Source organism: Chelonoidis abingdonii, chromosome 22, assembly GCF_003597395.2.
Source record: "Chelonoidis abingdonii isolate Lonesome George chromosome 22, CheloAbing_2.0, whole genome shotgun sequence".
Taxonomy (NCBI): Eukaryota; Metazoa; Chordata; order Testudines; family Testudinidae; genus Chelonoidis; species Chelonoidis abingdonii.
In genome coordinates, this window is record NC_133790.1 from 4,396,227 (window position 1) to 4,412,498 (window position 16,272).

The 16,272-nt window shown below is 42.8% G+C and overlaps 1 protein-coding gene across 2 annotated transcripts in view; it reads left to right on the top strand.

The window, feature by feature from the left end:
• CORO1C (coronin 1C) overlaps positions 1 to 16,272 on the top strand; it is an 80,686-nt gene that overhangs the window by 13,208 nt on the left and 51,206 nt on the right. Inside the window, exon 1 of one of the 2 annotated variants that reach the window (XM_075059912.1) lies at positions 806 to 850. The exons of the other annotated variant lie outside the window; for it this stretch is intronic. The gene's annotated coding sequence lies outside the window, so the exon portion shown is untranslated. Of the gene's footprint in view, positions 1 to 805; positions 851 to 16,272 lie in introns of those variants that run through there. 2 annotated transcript variants of the gene reach the window in all.

Consider the following 16,272-nt stretch of genomic DNA (forward strand, 5'->3'; position numbering starts at 1 on the left):
GGGCGCTGCGTGTAGCTGGGTGGGCAGCGGGGAGCAGGGTGGGGTGGGCGCTGCGTGTAGCTGGGTGGGCAGCGGGGAGCAGGGTGGGGTGGGCGCTGCGTGTAGCTGGGTGGCGAGCGGGGAGCAGGGTGGGGAAGAGGGAGCTGGGTGTGGGTGCTGACTGGGGCAGAGAGATCTGGGGGCGGGAGCTGGCTAGGGAAGAGGGAGCTGGATGCAGGGTGCCGGGTGGGGAAGAGGGAGCCGGGTGTGGGAGCTGGCTGGTGAAGAGAGATCTGGGGGCGGGAGCTGGGAGCCGGGTGTGGGTGCTGGGTGGGGAAGAGGGAGCTGAGTGAGAAGGTGGAGGCTTGGGGGAACGCTGGAGCTGCATGGGGGCTGGTGGGGTGATCGCTGGCTGCAGGGGCCAGGGAAGCTGGATGGGTTTGGTGGGGTGGGCTTGGAGCCAGAGGCATGTAAGGGTTTGGTGTTTAAACAGGTTGCAAATAGGGGCGGGCTGGGGCTGGAGCTGTCTGTGTGTCTGTGGGTTGGGGGCTTTAGGAGCGTTCATTCTACTGTGATGGATGAGGGAGGAGACCAATACTGTATGTACTGAGGCAAAGCATGTCTTCCACAGGGTTTAGCTTGTATGTATTATAAGGACAAAGCTGGGAATGGCTAATAGCAGGGACAAACAAGAGGATGTAGGTTCTCTGCTGACCAAGAGAAACAAAGGGAGGTTTTTGGAGACTGAGCTCTGATAAATGAGATGCTTAATATTTGCTGCTGAAACTGAATGAGATCTTTCTGTGTGCATCCTCACTGCAGGCCAGGCTGGTCTAGCTGTGAATATTGAAGATCTTTCCATATTTTAGAGGTGGGATGCTGTCACAGCTAAGTGGCCCTGCGGAGATTCTGAATAGGGGAGATTTCTGAAAAGTATCAGTGAGCTTTTAAACATCTCATTGAATAAACAGCAGAATCCTTCTCCCCAAGAGAGATGCAATAAAATATTACTTAAAATTAATTCACAATGAAGGCTTCGTATAGATAAGTGAGACTTGGCAGGTTGATTTCTGACCTTCCTCTTGGAGGACAGAAGGAGAATGAGTGGCCCTTTAAGAAAGAGAGGACTATGAGGTGCAAATTCATAAACTCCTAGAGTCCAAGGCCAGAAGGGACCATTGTGATCTAGTTGGAGTTGTATAAGGCAGGCTGTAGAACTAGCCCAAAATTCCTAGGCATATCTTTTAGAAAAAACATCCAATCTTGATTTAAAAAATTGGAGACACAACCTTGGCCCCTCTTGGTAGAAAGTCTAGCCTTTTTCCCCCTGTACATCTTTCACACATGAGTTTTGCATTGCAGTTTGCTCATGATGATGCATTCTGAGCCATACATACATCAGGCTTAAGGGGTGACATATATTACTATGTGAGAAGAAATCTGATTCTTTTGTTCTTCAGATTGTTGACTATGTACAAGTGGAGGTATTAGTCAATTCCACATAACATGCATGTCACCCTGTGGAAGGCTCTTTTGTTGCTGCTGTGTAATGTCATAGAGGGAGAGATGATCAAGTGTTAGGACATTTTCCTTAAGTTTATGTTGTATTGGGTTGGTGTAGTAGATGTCATGCCATATTGATGCTTATTCTAAATCCTCTTAAAAGCCAAGGAAAGCACAAAACTATGTGAAGAGTGTCACTTGGGTGTTGTTCCCTTACCAAAAGGTACTTTCTGTGAATGCTGCCAAGTGAAAGGTTGGAATTAAAGGGGTGTCAGTTGGTCCCAATTTCTGTTTTATTAAAAAAAGCTTCTACAAAATTCAAGATCATTAGAAATATTTCCAATAAATCAAAATACAATAGCTACCATTTTTAAACAAATAAGCATTCCATTGTAGTGTTTCAACTGCAGACAATGCAGTATTGTGACAGTGCATGAGAACCTCATAACGAAATTGACTAGAAGCTGGCTGGAAACAAAAGTAAAAATGATTGGTGCACTTATTGTTCAAAACAATTGATGTACATTAGTGGTTGGATTTTTTTGTATTATTAATCTAAAGTCTCAATTCTGGAAATGCGTACACAAGTAGAGCTGTTGGAACTATACATGCAGGTTTGCATAATCAGGCCTAAGATATTAGCAACATATAAGATAACTTGTTTTTTTGAAAACTATTAACTGATGCAGCCCATTTACTAGTGCCAGTCCTTGCTTAGCCTTTGGCTGGGTTATAGATAAACTATTTGAAGTTAACCTCTCTTTACATACACATGTAGAGAAGAGCATGATAGTAGAAGCCATGTGTGCACATTGGAGATTGGGGAAAGCTGTGTGAATTGACACAGTGCATGCCATAGAAATTAAATATGCCCATATGTAATAGGGATGTGTGGCTAGAGAAAATGGCAAACACCTTAGGGGGTGTATGAAAGTGGATTTTAACAGCAAGCTTTGAAATGCTTTCATGCACTGAAGAGATAATCGGATTGCTATATGCTTGCTGACACATCTTGTTACAGCTAATATTCATGTTTGCTAAAGGTTGTGTGCACACTACAGAGGTAAAAGATCAAGTACTGTTGTGACAAAGCCAAAGCATGTTTATTTTTTGTGTATTTGCAATAGCTACATTAAGACCCAGCAACCCGTAATATGCATACGGGAGTGTGTGCTTTGTGTTTGTTTTTGATATCACTCTTCATAATGGTAAATTTTTAATGGTCATTTGTAGCCTTGCACACAGATTGCTTTAATCAGCATTTGTGTCTCTTTTTTATGTACTGTGTTGGGATTACTCTGTCTTCTAGTGAGCTGCCTTTTCAAACATCATTGGGTTTTTCAAGTTAAATCTTCATGCTTATTACATCTGTCACTTCTGGGATTCACTCCAAGCAGGAGGCAGAGATTCAGTGTAATAGCAATGTAATGGAATGCTCCAAAGAATAAAATATCTGCTTTCCTTAGTGATATAGCACAGTGAAGTTGAAGGATATATACACTTAACAATCAGTTAACTTAAAGATTTTAATGACGACTTCATAAAATGTCCCATTTAAGCACAACATTGCATTTTAGTTGCAAGAGCATGTAAGTGACTGTTTTCAATTTCACTGTTGCCTTGGTAGAATAAAATGAGATTGGGTGCCGGCTTCCTATTTTGAGGACATGAGCAAAACACTTCCTGGCCTGAGTTTTCTGCCTGGTGAAGTCATCAGTGCACCACTCCCAGAGTTAAGAATGTTGTTTCATGCAAACTCACAAGCACATTCTTCTGATTTTTAAATATATATTTTTGTATTGTTTGTTTAGGCTTAACATTTTTTTATGAATATTTCAGTGCCTCCTTAAGGATGTAGTGGAACAGTCAGTCACTGAGGGATTGAAGTGCCCTAGTTTAAAATCTTTAAGTGTATATGAACAAAATTATGAAGTAGTGTGTTCCTCCTGAACTCCCCCTCTCCCTCCCGCCCTACATACACACAAAAAACTTGAACCCATTTGCCTTGTGGTGACTGACTATTGAGTCAGATTGGTTAGAAACTACTTGTTTAAAATGCACAACCACATCAACTGTTTCAAGAATCAGAATGTCAGCTGCTCCAGGCTGGTGAAATGTGAACTGATGTTTCTTTGTAGTGCTATAATTGAGAAAGGGCAAGTGATGCTGAAGTTATTAGGATTAGCTCTTGATAGCATAACTAAGATAATATAGACTTAGGTTAACTGAAAGTGACTCAGGCTGGCTGCTTTTTGAAAGTTGGTTATTCTAGGTGTATTTAGGCATGCCATTAGGTAGTTCCTGTCTATTTTCTGACCAGTTTGAATCCTCTTTAGGGTGAGATTAATTCATGCCATGCTCATATTGACAAACTTAAATAAAACAATTTAATTTTTTTTTAAAAGTTTTAAATTTTAGTCCTTGACTTTTGATTGGCTTTAAAAAGTGACAACGATGCTCATGAAAGGTGTCTGCCTCACAGGTACAGCAGTGACAGGTCCAAGATGCCTCATCATTGTCTCAGAACTCTGTTCTAGAGAGCCCACTTGAGCAGCTATATCTTTAGTCTTGGAGATTCCTAAAAGGGGGCTAGTTCTGGTTTGAGAAATTCATAACGATCCAGTAGAAATCTACTGAGACCTTCCAAATCTTTTCATATTGGCTACTGAACAGATGGCAGATAGTAGTCTCTCCTGGTCACTACTGCAATGATCAGGATTGGCCAGTGACCCAGATGTGAGAAGCTCTGTAAAGCTCTGCTTATTTTTTAAAGCATCAGCAGTTATGTTAGACGGTGTGGTCTGTTACTTACAAAATGTACATATACTATATATAAGTAATGAAGCAATGTGAAGTGACTAGAATCTATGCAGGATCTCTGCATGCAATAGTGATGTACAATGGTGTTTGCTCAATCTTTGACATAGATGTCCTTTGTCCAAAATGTTAATTAGTCATTGAAGTTAAAGGGTGAACAATGTAAACAATGACTAAAAAACCCTTCTTGACTTCTGGGGTGTCACTAGTCCTAAGTCTTCCAAGATAGACAAGGCCTTAATTTCTAATATTAAAAATAAAGTAGAAAAAAACTTTAAAAATTAGCTGTGAATCCCTCCCTCCGCCCCCATTTTGGCTAATGTTAATGTATCCAAAAAAATAAGTCAGGGGACAGCATAAGCTTGACTTAAATAAGGTAAAGTTAAATCTGCAGTTTAAAAGAAGGGCCAACAAGGAACGGAATGAGAATTTCTGTAACTTTTTCAAGGCATCATATCCCAAGGTTGAGTTGCTTGAGTTTATTTTGGGATGGCGGGGTGTCTGGAAGGAAGGAAGAATCTTTTAATTGCACTTTTTTGGACTGTTTTAATTCTACAGTTGGAATAATTGGTCTGCAGTTCAAGAACTACAAATTCTGTTTCTCATCCAGTTTATAATATCTTCTTAAAACTATGCACACTATCTTTGCAATGGATTGATGTAATGGTTCTGTAGGAGGCATTCTGGTGTGTGGTGAAAGGCTACATCTGGTCTGAACATAGCTGGAAGTCCTTGTGATGGTGCATGGTATCCTGTGTTTCGAAGAATCAGAATGATTTTTGTCAGTGAGCTGGATCTCTTAATCCATTATAATTAGTTTTTCCTTCTTTTCTCCTTCAGTCATCCGCTTTTAAAAAAAAAAGCAATGGGAATGAAATTAAAACAATTGTGATTCAAACTGATTAAAAACAAGGGAGTCTAATGTGATTGTGTTGAGGATGGAGTTAGCAGCGTTTGCCTGGAATTCTCTGGCTTTTGTTGGTTCACATCTGATTCTAAAGTTTAACCTTGTCTTTAAGAATGGATTTGTGATTCCCGTTACCTTTCAGTTTTACCTGAGTTATAATCACTATGATCTCACTGTTTCCTTGTACTTCCCTGTCTATTTGTATCCATCTGTTCTCTCTTTTCTTAGATTGTAAGCTCTCTGGGACAGGAACCATCGTTTTGTTCTGTTTGTTGAGCATCCTGGTCCACGACTGGGGCTCATAGGCTCTCTGGTATAATATGTGGTTTCTATACACATCCTGTAGGTCTAATGCCAGTTTGGAATTGATGTGACTTGCCTCCAAATGATGCCATGGCTATGACCTAGCATTTTGTGGATGTTCAGTAGTCTGCCTTAAAGAAAACCATTTCCCCCATTCTCCCCCGCCCCTGCACCCACTGCTTTCAAAGGCTCTTGCTCAAGATTCTTTTGAAAGCTCTTTACATCCTTCTTCACCTAAGAAACACACGACACACGCAGTCCCTGGGACAAGTTGTCTGTAGAAATGAGACTTCAAGTCATTCTTGATCAAAATATTTAAAATTGTAGACACCCCCCCCGCACATCCTGTCCTCTGTACTGTTGCCATAGTTACTGTATTCTTGAGTCTTTGGAAACCCATTATGTCTCATGTGAATGTAAAAAGGTGATACCCTGCAATGCTGCATTTTGAAAGATTTCTTTACCATGCAAAACATTGACATCCTAAAATATTCCGAACTTGGAAACTGGACATGGGGCTGACACAACCCAGTGCTGATAAATCACACAGTTTGTCATGGGTGTAATTAATATCAGTAGAAGTTAGCAGGAGGTGTAATTGGTTCAAAACAGAGTGTGATTTGTCTCCCTAGTGAGACAAGACAGACTGGCAGAATATACAGATGATGACTTTGGGCAAGTCTACACCAGTGTTTTTCAAACTTTTTTTTTGGTGACCCAGTTGAAGAAAATTGTTGATGCCAGTGATGCAACGGAGCTGGGGATGAAGGGTGTGGGAGGGGGCTCGGGGCTGGGACAGAGGGTTGGGATGTGGGAGGGAGGTCAGGGCGCTGAGCTGGGGATGCAGGCTGTGGGTGGGGCCGGGGATGAGGGGTTTGGCATGCAGGAGGGAGCTCTGGGTTGTGGGGGCACAAGGCTGGGGCACAGGCTTACCTCCGGCAGCTCTTGGTCAGCGGTGCAGCCAGGGTGCAGAGGCAGGCTTCCTGCCTGTCCTGGCATGTGGACTGCGCTGCTCCCTGGAAGCAGCCAGCAGCAAGTCTGGCTCCTAGGAGAAGGCGCGCAAGCAGCTCTGCATGGTTCTCGCCCGCAGGCACTGTGCTCGCCCCCCCCAGCTTCCATTGGCCGGCAACTGGCCAGTGGAAGTGCAGAGCCAGTGCTCGGGGTGGGGGCAGCGCATGGAGCCTTGTGGCCCCCCTGCTGAGGAGCCAGACCTGCTGATGGCTGCTTCTGGGGTGCAGCACGGTATCAGAACAGGTAGGGACCACTCGTTTTTAGTGGCCGGCTGCCAGGGTCCTTGGGTGCTGAGCAAGGCGTCCCAGTGCCTTGCATTCTGCGACCTAGTACTGGGTCGCAATGCAAAGTTTGAAAACCAGTGGTTTACACTACAGTGCTACATTGGCGCAGCTGCAGCATGTCTGGTGAAGACACTATGCTGATGGGAGAGCGTCTCATGCTGACATAGCACCAATGTGGTCAGCGCGTGTTCACTGTAACGTGCGTCACTCGGAGGATGTCTTTTTCACACCCTTGAGGGATGTCAGTTATATCAATTTAAAAGTCGTCTAGACCAGCTCTTAATGTAGAAGATTGTCATCAACAATCAATCAGTCCTGGAGCCCATAGTATAATAACTGATATTTTCTTTAGAAACTGTTCAGAGTTTTTCTTTGTTTTAAATACAAACAAAACCAGTGTGTTTCAGTTCATCCTAGACACTGTAACTACTTGACTGGTGCAATCTGTACAAAGTGCACTTATGTTTACAATTGTACTTTGCATTTATGTAACACTTTTCATCAAATTATCCCCAGTTAATCTTACAATTAGATCTTGCAGTATCTCAAGGAAATAGATAAATATTCTCAGTTTACAGGTTGGGAAACTGAGGCATAGAGTGTTTAAGTGACTTGCTTAGGGTCATTCAGTGACAGGGTTGGAACTAGAACATCAGAGTCCTGGCTGCTGCTCTAAACTATAGGCTACATGCCCTAATCTGCAGGTTATTTTCTCTGTACCATCCCAGTCACCATGGTATCTGAGTGCCTCTTTACTATACTGTATTAGGAGCAACTAACTTTGTATTCAGGAAATTAAAACATGAGAAATGGTCGCTTATCTTCCCATGATATGTAACAATGCGATTATATAAGCTGTCTCCCCCAAGAGGATTGGCTTATTGAGTGGAGAGAATTGCTGTGTAAGCTAGATGCCATAATGGTTTATGGTTAAAGTATTTACAGTTTCAGACATGCTGTATTTGCTTTGCAAGTTAGGGAGAAACTGGAGCCAGTTCATGCTAGCTTTAGTTCTAAGAAATAGATAAGAAAAGTTCTACTGCCTTCGCGAAGCGTGAATCATAGGCGCTAAGCTTTCCTACCATGAGGTGTATGGTGCTTTCCAGAGGCCATCTCTGTGCCAAATCTTTCTCCAGAAAGATACAGTAACAATCTGTTGTAATGTTTTGTGTTGTATCTTAAAATGCTCTGCTCAAAAAGGGGTGCACAGCTTCATTTGGCCTCCTATTTCCCTAGACATCAGCTGGATGTGTGTGCGTACCTCTGTACTGTACCCCTTGCCCTGTGGCATTGCTTTGGGACAGGCATTGTCTCTTTGTTCTGTGTTTTATACAGTTCTTAGCACTGTGGGGTCCTGGTCCATGGCGAGAAGTCCAAGGTGCTATGGCAGAGCAAAAATAAATAGCAAATGCTGAAACCCTGTACTAGTCTCAGTGTAAATGGTGCTGCTCACCTCTGATGGTCTGGCCTAACAACCCTCATGGTACTGTAAAGAACTGTCTTGGGGGTTCAGTGTTTAAGGTGCAGGCTCAATGATGTATCTGTCTAGATAAATGGTTTCCAGTTGAAAGCATGCCTTGAAGATTCTCGGATCCAGGCTGGGACCCAACAAGGAGAGAAGCAGTTTCCAAAGCTGAGGGTCACTCTTTGAGAACACCTTGCTGCCCAAGATCAGTCTGTGCCTACTGCAGATCAGAGCACAACTCGGTGTGCTTGCTGACTGAGACTTGCATTCTGCAGTTTGGATGGTGGCAGTCTATCGGGGACCATCCAATATGCTCTGTGTTGGATTGCCATTAATGGGCTTGTGGGCGCAGGAAGATTCCTCTATCTCCTACACCTCAGATATACTTTCCTCTTGTTTGTAATGCACCATCCAGGCTGCTGTGCAAGTTAGCATTGCTTTGTGTAATATCTTCTTGTGTCACCATGTAAGTGTGTTGTTAAAGGCTGAGGTAACTAAATGGCTTACAGATGCACAAAATGTTTCTTTCCTGCCCTCTGAATGAGGTGACAAATGTGCTTGCTCTTACACAAATGCTTTGGTACCTGCCTGCTTAGGTAGCTGAACTCTTAAGGTATGTTTACACAGGAAAGAAAAAACTCACAGGTTGCCCACTGTGCCAGCTGACATGGGCTCATGCTGCAGGGCTGTCTCATTGCTGTGTAGACTTCAGGCTTGGTCAGGAGCCTGGGCTCTGGGACCTGCAGGGTGGGAGGGTCTCAGATCTTGGGCTCCAGCCTGAGCAGAGAAGTCTACACAGCAGTAAGACATCTCTGCAGCCTGAGTCGGCTGGCATGTGCCAGGTGTGGGGTTTCCTTTGCTGTGTAGACATGCCCTTAGCTAAAGTGAACGATATCTGTTGTGTGTATGGGTGGGTTCTGTACTTCAGTCATTCAGGATAATGACTTTGGCCTGAAATGGGAAAAGGTTTGAAGATACAGAACATCTGTAAGACAAAGGAAGCATGTTTTAACTTGAAAGCCTTTGTTAAAGTAGATGCTGGAGGAGCTGTAATTGGTACCACTGGATAAGGATTTAAAATCAAGTTAACACTTTGAAATATCTGGATGTTAGTTTCATTCTCTCCCCCCCACCCCCCCACGGAAACGACATGTTTTGGTACCAGGACAGAATGGCAGTTTTACTCTTTGGCTTATTGGCTGCTTGGCCAGAGGACCTGGCAGGATCTCAAGTGGATCTGGAGAAATGTGTGCCAATCCCAGATGGGACAGCTGAGAAATTCATTTTGCAGCTTATTTGTACTTATTAAAGTTTGAAAACATTCGTTCACTTATGCAATACTTGCACTGTCAGACTCGAGCAGTTCTTTAGGTCATCTACTGTCTGTCTTATTGAAATTACTATCTTGTATCTGGCAATTAGTGTTTGCTTTTGCTGCCTTCAAAATATACTGAACAATTGCAAGTGATGGTGCTTCTTCTATAGATGGCCTTTGCAGTCATGATGTGGGGGAATCTGATTAGTTTAGTTCCCTAAACAAGGCTCTAATGTACTGAGCATTTGGATTAAGAAATTACTGAGAATGCAGTAGTTCAAGATTGTTACATTTCTTAGATGTCTTGTTGTTGTTTTACCCTGTTCACTGTTACAGCAGGGGTTAATTTGGCCCAATGTAACTCTGGTCTGGCCAAATGGCACATGTTGGGTACATTGGCTTATGCTGGATATTTTTGGATAGCAAACAAACTGACAATGCTGCATAGCTGTAGGACTAGCCCAGCAAGTTGAGGCTAGTAGCAGAGACATCTCAGTGGATGTCAGAGGCAGTGTGCTGGAAGAGGAGCACTCTATTCTTGTGCCCCTGGCTACCCACTTCTCCCTACCTCCCCTACAGGTGGGTTAGATAATATTCATTCTTCCTCTCCTATTTTATTTCTCTACCTGTAGCGCTGGGTGCTTTACTTGTTCTGCCTGATACATCTCTATATCAGGCAGAGCCAGTGGAGTGCTTGCTGTCAGGCAGGGCTGTCTGGGAAAGTGTCTTTACTTGATGAGTCTGACTCAGTGTTGGCTTGTAGGTTTGCATGCTCTGGCTGTGCTAGGTTGCTTAGGTTTCAGACTGGTAGCCGTGTTAGTGTGTATCAGCAAAAAGAACGGGGAGTACTTGTGGCACTTTAGAGACTAACAATTTTATTTGACAATAAGTCCCACTTATATTTGTAGTGGAAGTTCTCACATTAAAATTTTAGTGCATCAAGAGAATTGACACCTGTAACACCTTAACAGTCAGGCAGGTTCTTTTTTTAGAAATTTGCAGTGTTACAGATTTTTCTTGTAGATGTTAAGGCATGTTGCAATTTGGGGAGATAGAGCACTTTATCAAGCCCTCAGCTGCTTTCTCCCTCTCATGCATTTTCCTGTCAGTTCTCAATTGGTAGCTGGAATGATTTAGTTGATTGTATAACTCAAGAAGCATTTTCAACAATACCTTGAAGTCAATAGGGTTTTATATTCTTCTCTCTATGTGGCTATTACTCTTGTTAAGCTTAATCAAACTACTCACATCTGTTTGTTCACTAAGTGTTTGTAGAGTGAGAAATCCTATGCTTATATAAATACCTCAAGAGAATAACTAGGCTCATCTCTGGTGTCTGAGCACCTGAGTGTATCTGTCGTAACTTGGCTTCAGACTCAATTTACCAAGGGAATGGCAGCTAGATTGGATTCTGATCAGCAGCTTCAGTTTCGGATGTGGTGGCTAGTGCATCTTTTTGATTAATAAGCAGTTCACGCTTTTTATAAAATGATTATCAAAATTGATGTGGGCATGTATGTTTCCTGGGGGGAGCTATAGGAGAAAAGGATTTTAAATCCTCTTTCCCTATCACAACTCCCAGTAATGTTGCAAACGAAGTGTTCAGGCCTTAGATAATTGGCCAGAGGTAGTTGGAAAAGGTAGGGTTTGAGACTCCAAATGACGTCCAAAACCAGTGCCCTGGTAGGAAACCACCTTCCATCATTTGAGCCATTGGGCAGGAGTTTTTTCAACCCTAGTAAGTGAATGTTGTGGGGAGACCAGAGCCCACATTTGGCAGTATGTGCCTAACAATTTGCTTCCCAGGTAAAAAAATTCTCTGACATGCTCATTGAAAATAAATCTGGAAGAGACCCATATGTGTAACCTTCAAAAGAGTGAGAAAAGCCAGCGAGTCGAGTAGCAGAATCGAGCAGATTGATACTGCCTTGTTAACTTTGTTACCCTGATAAGAAAACTAGGTCAGCTGCATAGAGGAAGGCATTTTATTATCTACATACCTCTCTTGACTGGATTCCTGGGCTTGATTCTTCTAGTAGGATTGCTGAGTGGTAGTTTTGTAGAGAGGATTGAGCACTCTGGCTGCCTAGTGTTTTCCTCATCACGGACGATGGGCTCAGTTCTAGTCCTGAGCTCTGTTGCTGCAGAGGTGATGCATTCAGTCCCTCAGAGTGTAGGTAGCACCTTCCTCTACTTTTGAGCAATGCCTCTGGCAGAAGCACAGAAAACCATTGGCTAGGTTGGGAAGGATATTGGTCTGTTTCTGGTGGGTGGACAAAGATATGTATGTAAGGAGGGATTCCCCCCCAAGGTTTCTTTCCTACACCGTTTAAAGAAACAAAAACAAGACTGTAGTAGAGCTAACAAGTCTCCCACGTTGGAACAGATGGGAAATCTGGGTAAGGCTTTTCGTGTTCTTTTGTGAGTATTGGACATTTGCTGCAAGACTCTTTTTTTTTTTGTTCTTTCAAGTAGTTCTTTTTTGTTCAGAGTCATTAATCTGGAGGTCCTGTAGAGGTGGTTGAAGACAGTACCCCATGGAGGGATATAGTTTCCTTATCCTGTTAGGCTTTGTCTAAATGAGCAAGCTTTACAGCCATAGTTCATCATCAGTGGAGCTGCACCACTGATGGAAGCAGAAGTGGAAGCGGTAGCATAGACTGGGCTTGGGTGCTCTTACATTTGTCTAACATTTGTCTTATATTTGTGAGCATGGATGCAGCGTAACTGAATGTCTCTATTAGATTTCATTGTGTGTAGAAGTGTTTGGGGTTTCATGAGTTGTTTTGCCCTCATTGCCTGGATCTTTGTTGTAGGGTTTATTGCTTTATTTATAATGCATCTCACTCCCCTCTTCATTTATCTTCTATTTATTCTATTTTTCATTAGCAGTCTTTTTATTCATTTCTTTGTCAAACTGAAAATTTTAGCATTTCTGAATTTGTTACACTTCCTAGTTGGGATAAAATCAAATGTCCTGCTAGTTTATGTGGCTTAGGTTCTCCTCACATAACCGAATCTTGCTGGTGGTCGTGGTGGTTTTTTGGGACAGCTGGAAATTTCACGGAGTTTATAGTCTGGCTTTTTGTCTTTAAAATAAACTGAAGTCAGGGGCGGGATCATCTTGTTCAGCCTAGACTTTACTTTACCAGGCAGATTATTTTTCAGTACACAAATAAGATACATCCTAGGTCTGTGATGTGTGACAATGTGAAGCCTGGGTTAAATTTTCCGAATGCCTGAAAATAAAGGTTTTTTTCACTGCTGCAGTTGGTATGAATAGTCCCAAGCCTTAATACAAAGTGATGAGATGGAAGAATGGCTTTGTGTTTACAAGCACAAGACCTGGGACTCAGGGTATTGGCTTTTAGTCATGCCTCTGCTATTGGCATCCATCCTGTGTGATCCAGGACAAGTCACTTAACCTCCCTGAGCCTCCATTGCCTCATCTGTAAAAAGAAACTAATAGGGTGAAGTTAGCCATAAGTCTTTAATGTTGTAAGACACTTTGTACTACTTCAGTCCCGTCCATCAGAGGATCTCAGAGCATGAATCTTGGTACAGTGGTATACAAGTGTACTGCATGATGTACAGATGTTAAAAAATGATAGCCTAGGAGTTCCTATATCAAAACATGCCAGTAGTCTATATTCTAGTCTCTGATAGTGGCTGTTTTGCCAACCCTCAGCGTTCAAAAATCATGAGTCAAGCCCCAAGAACTTGTGTAATTAAAAAAAACAAACAAAAAAAAAAACATTTTTGGGCTCTTCTTATTGACTTCAGAGTTTGTTTTCAAGCTTTCCTCCACAACTCCCGTGGGCTAAAAGCATTTTGCTTTTTAAAATGAAATCTGAGATTCTCACACATTCTCATGACCGCAGGAGCTGTAGCTTTAGGGAATCATAAGGCTTGATAAAATTGAGACTTGGCACCGCTGCTTGAGTGGCCTTTGTGAGATGTTGCCATTGAAAGTGGTGAATCCATCAGCCCCTTTTTGATAAAACTTAATTATGCGCCATGACACCATGTGAGTGAATGTCTTCTGACCTCGATGATCAGTTCAGGCCTTGAAGCACGAGGATTGCAATCTCTTGTAACTTCTAGCATTCCTAGTCTAACTGCAGATGCAGTTAACTTTTTCTAGAGTAAGCTGCTTGCTTTAATATCTTGTGGCAGTGAGCTCCCTGTGTTTATTATACTGGGTTCATTCAGTAACAAGGGATTTCGCTCTCTCCAGTGTCCCCTCTTTTCGTTAGGGTTCCATCAGCTATGCCAACCTCATGACTGCTTGTCAACCATAGAGCTGCTTGTCTACCCCTCATGTGAACATTTGTGCACTTTCTCCCATGCTGCCTGTTAGGCATCAGATGCCCTCCCAGAACTGATCTTGTGAGGCTGTTACCATCTCCAAATGCCCTCTCAAAGCCCTCTTCTGCTGAAATATCCCCAAGAAATCATCCAGGACTACATGGTCAGGCAGATAGGTAGTTGGGGCAGGTGATTGGGGAGCAATTGTAGAAAATCAATAATTCTTTGTAATTCAAAATATAAAAAGTGGGATGTGTGTGCATGCGTATGTAAACATGCGCACACACAAGGTATTGCACACGTATGTGCACGCAATGTTAAAAGCATTTTGGAGGTTGCAAAGTCAAGCATTCAAGTTAGGAAATGCTACAATTAAGGTTGCTTGTGCAACCTTTAAAATTTTTTTTTAAAAATATGAATAGAAAAAGCAAATTCCACCAAAACCTGCCAGATTTGATTGTCTCAGCACCTCCACTGTTATATGTTGCTCGTTGCTAGATTGAGTCAAAGACCATGTCCAGCTCTCTGTGCAGTTTCCAGCACAACAGAGTTCCAGTCCAGAATTAAGCCTTTGTGGGGGGCTACCATAAAATGTTACTTTCCTTATCTTGCTGGGAATCTTGCCTGGAAGGAAAAACACTCTCCTTTCATATCAAAGGTACCAGCTTTTTATAAGGAGATTCTGCAAAGAAGCTCTTCCCGTAAGGTTGGCATGTAAATTGTTTTTACTGAAAATGGCCTCTGGCTGAATTAATGTTTTATATTAGCCATTCCTTTTGAGTGTCTGGCCCTCCCAAAGGATCACATCCACGTGGGTTGAACAGGATTTTGCCATTCGCGGGGGGTTTTCCTGTAAGCTCTTCCCTAGCAGGATGTGTTTCCTCTCACATAAGCAAGCTGAAAACCCTGCCACAAACTGTATCTGTTGGACTTTTTAGAAGATAAGTCCTTTATTAAACGGGAAGATGGGCAAATCCAGGGTAATTTTTGTGACTCTTCATAATGGAAGATCAGGAGGAAATTGAATGAATGGTACTATGCAGACATGTGCTGTGTCAACTCTTAGGCTACGACAATTGATTGCTCGGGGATCGATATATTGCGTCTCATCTAGACGCGATATATCGATCCCCGAGTGCGCTTATATCAATTTCGGAACTCCACCAACCCCAATGGAGTTGCGGAATCGACAGGGGGATCCGCGGACATGGATCCCGCACGGTGAGGACGGGTGAGTAATCCGATCTTAGATATTCGACTTCCACGTAGCTGAAGTTGTGTATCTAAGATCGATTTTTCCCCCGTAGTGTAGACCAACCCCAAGAATCTTAGAAATGTAGGTCTGAGGCTGGTAGGGACCTTGAAAGATCCCTTAGTTCAGCCCTGCCATGCTGAGGCAGGACCAAATATTTCTAGACCATCCCTGGCAGGTGTTCCTCTAACCTGTTCTTGAACATTCAGGTGATTTCTAAGGTCCACTTTGAACACTTCTGCAAGGGGCCAGATTCTATGCCTAGTACTCTGGGCCTGTACAAAGGCTTCTGCCATCAATCAGGTTTGGATGGATGTAACCAAAGGTAGAGTTTGGCCACAAGTCTCTTAGCATTAGAAAGCTGAAGGGTGTTTATCCAGATGCGCCCCATACAGCATGAGTTGTAAACACTCTGCATTATAAAGCATTGCATGGGAGGTCCATGTATAGCTAGAAGTCTGTTAGCACTTCCATTGGTACCCTCTTGGAAGGGTATATAAAGCTTCTGTTTTAATTTTGCTGAGGGTTGTAACTCTAGCAATATTAAAACCCTTCCCAGTAGGCGTGGTGTCTTTAACCCTCCTAATTTGTACTTTGCTGAGACGAATATCCCATACTTAGCAGACATACCCTGATATCCTCTCCCTACTACTCAGCAAAGATTTGAAATGAACAGTGCTGTAATGAGTTGTCTCTGATGTTCTTGCTCTTAGGAGATGTTACAGTATCCTTACAGGAATAGCATTGGTAGGTAAAACTGCAATTAGCCAAGCGTGTGAACAAAGGACATTTCATGATGTGCTACCTTGCCTAAGTCACCCAGGCTTCCCGGTCATTAGCCTGAATTAGCCAGGTCCTACTATATTTTCCCTATTTGATAACGGGCTGAATCCATCTTTTAAAATGGCGTATGGCTTCAGGTGCACATCAGGGTTTATCTAATAATCGCAGAGGTGAAAATCCTATCCTCTTTGCTAGACAGTAACTTTTTTCCCTAGGGGTTGCCTTCTGTTCCTGCAGTCTGCCTCGTTTGACTCTGAACTAACCCTGCAAAGAGAACCAGCAGGCTTCAGCTGTCATTTTTTTAGATAGTGGGGGAGGGGATCATTTGCTGCACTTGACTATTGG